Source organism: Myodes glareolus, chromosome 11, assembly GCF_982192425.1.
Source record: "Myodes glareolus chromosome 11, mMyoGla1.1, whole genome shotgun sequence".
Classification (NCBI taxonomy): Eukaryota; Metazoa; Chordata; class Mammalia; order Rodentia; family Cricetidae; genus Myodes; species Myodes glareolus.
The window spans coordinates 76368843-76372043 of record NC_142036.1 but is presented as its reverse complement, the minus strand read 5'-3'; positions in this window follow the sequence as shown (position 1 = coordinate 76372043).

The window sequence follows — 3201 nt, the reverse complement described above, 5'->3', positions numbered from 1 at the left end:
TTAAAGTTTTGGTTTCATCATGTAATCATTGATATGACGTAGTAAGTGTCTCATTTGCTTCATGTTATTTTGTATCATTTAGTGTAAAAAAGCTTTGTAAATGTGCATTATATACAGATGATTATTTGCAAGTGAATACACAAAGAGATTACTTATAGCCTCCAATCACCTCAGATTTGATCTGAGGTGTTTAAGGAAGCATCCGTTGGTGTTCACAAGATTCTACAAGTCTTCCTATTCCTACTATCCAGAATTGAAAATTTCATAATTCAATGAGCATTATCTTATACACAGCTGTTTATACTGTGGATTTTGACCCCCTGTAATGGTCACTTAACTGAATTTAGAAGTTGAAAAAAAATTGGCAACACTAATATATTTCTGAATGCATAGCAATCAAAAATAATTCAAAATCAAACAGATAATAAATACAAGATGTTTCTGGAAGTGCTTGGCTATATTTCATCAATCAGTTTCACAGACACCTTGAATCTAACATAAAATGCACACTTGTATGATGCATGCTGTCATGTTCCCTATCATGATGATAATGGACAGAACCTCTGAAACTGTAAGCAAGGCACACCAAATTAATGTTTTCTTTATAAGTGTTGCCATAGTCATTGTGTCTTTTTACAGCAATAGTAAACCCTAAATAAGACAGCACCACAAAGAATTGAATATAGAACTAACTAAATAACTAACAAACTCTCTCTCTCTCTCTCTCTCTCTCTCTCTCTCTCCTCTCTCTCTCTCTGCTGTGTGTGTGTGTGTGTGTGTGTGTGTGTGTGTGTGTTTGTGCGCGCACACACGTGCGTGGGTGCGTGGGTGTGATGTGTATTCATTTGAATGTGTGAGTGTGGATTCTTGTATGTCACAGCCCAAAGAAAAAACAACCTTAGGCATTATTCTGCAACTTCCAACTATTTTGTGTCAGGGTTTCTTGTAGTTGGCAAATGTGCGCACCAGGCTAGCTGATCAGTTACCTGGGGATTCTCCTCTCTTTCCCATATTGCTATAAGAGCACTGAAATTACACACACAGACTACTGTTCCTGCTTTTACTTAGGTACAGAACATTCAAGCTAGCTTTCTCAAGTTTGTGTATCAAGTGCCCTTGCCGACTGAGTCCTTCCCCAGCCCAAAAGTCACTTTAAAACACTTGTACTTAAGTCCATAAAACAGCACTATACAGAACTTTCAAAAAGTGGGAATAATTGAAGTCTCCATCCACTGACGAAAGCATAAACAGCTTGTAATAGAATCAAACAATGAGAAAGTAGTCAACCATGGAAAGCAGTGAAGTACTTGGAGCTGTTTAACTTGCATGAATCTCAAAAATATTATGCCAAATGTGTTAGGTGTAAATATATCATTGAAGGGAAACATGAGGGATTGATAAAATAATAAGGACAGAAAGCAAATTGTACTTATGCAAAGGTACAGAAGTGTCCAAGAGGGAATGGATATTTAATGGTTAAATGCCTTTACAGATTCATGGATGAATATCTTTGACCTAGCTAACAGTGGTAGGTGCTATGAATGTACCCAGTGTTAATGAATCATCCTTTAACAAACGGATGGGCAGACAGCAAGTGAATTTACCCAACAGTGTTAAGGAATTATACTTTAGCATAGTTAATGGCTATGTAAAGGTTTATTATAATAAAACCAAAATGTCTTTGGATAATCCTCTTCTCTATTTTTTCCTCTGCAAGATTATGTTGTGATATAAGTATTTAACTTAGGACCTCCACCCTCCATTCAGGTCTATAAAGGTGAGCATCCAAACAAACCAGGCTCCCACAAAGTCAGTTCGTGCAGTAGAATCAAAACCCAGTGCCTTTGTACTTGGCTTCTCAGTCAGCCTTCATTGCTAGCCACATTCAGAGTGTCCAGTTTGATCACTCCATCACTCCCAGTTCAGCTGGCCTTGGTGAGCTCCCATGAGATCAGTCCCACTGTCTCAGTAGGTGGATGTGCCCCTCATAGTCTTGACTTCCTTGCTCATGTTCTCCCTCCTTCTGCTCCTCATTTGGACCTTGGAAACTAAGTCCAGTGCTCCAGTGCGGGTCTCTGTCTCTATCTCTATCTCCATCCATCGCCAGATGAAGGTTCTATGGTGATATGCAAGATATTCATCAGTGTGGCTATGGGACAAGGCCAGTTCAGGCACCCTCTTCTCTGCTGCCCAAGGAACAATCTGGGGACCTCTCCTTGGACCTGGGAACCCCTCTAGAATCAAGTCTCTTGCAAACCCTAAAATGGCTCCCTTAATTAAGATATTTACTTCCCTGCAACCATATCTACCCTTCCTCCATCGCAACCATCCCATTCCTCTAAGCTTTCCCGAATCCTCCCCTTCTCCCTTCTCATTACCCATCTCCCCTTACATCCACTCCCACCTCCCCTACCATGCACCCAAGTTTTGCCTGCCAATCTTGTCTACTTTCAATATCCAGGAGGATAACTATATGATTTTCTTTAGGTTCACCTTCTTATTTAGCTTCTCTAGGATCACGAATTATAGGCTCAATGTCCTTTAATTATGGATAGAATCCACTTATGAATGAGTGCAGCCACTGTGGAAATCAGTGTGGCGGTTTCTCAGGAAACTGGGAGTCAACCTCCCTCAAGACCCAGCAATTCCACTCTTGGGAATATACCCAAGAGATGCCCTGTCATACCACAAAAGCATTTGTTCAACTATGTTCATAGCAACACTATTTGTAATAGCCAGAACCTGGAAACAACCTAGATGCCCCTCAATAGAAGAATGGCTAAAATAGGTATGGAACATATATACGTTAGAGTTTTACTCAGCAGTAAAAAACAATGACATCTTGAATTTTGCATGCAAATGGATGGAAATAGAAAACGCTTTTCTGAGTGAGGTAACCCAGACCCAAAAAGAGGAATATGGTATGTACTCACTCATCAGTGGATTCTAGTCACAATTAAAGGTCTTTGAGCCTATTATTCGTGATCCTAGAGAAGCTAAATAAGAAGGTGAACCTAAAGAAAATCATGTAGTTATCCTCCTGGATATTGGAAGTACACAAGAGTGCCAGGCAACCTTGGGTGCATGGGGGTTGGGGGGGATTGTTGGAAGGGGAGAGGGTTAGAGAGAAGGGAGTAGGGGAGGAATGGGCAAAGCTCGGGGGATTGGGATGGGGGGAGGGAGGAAGGATGGATACGGGAG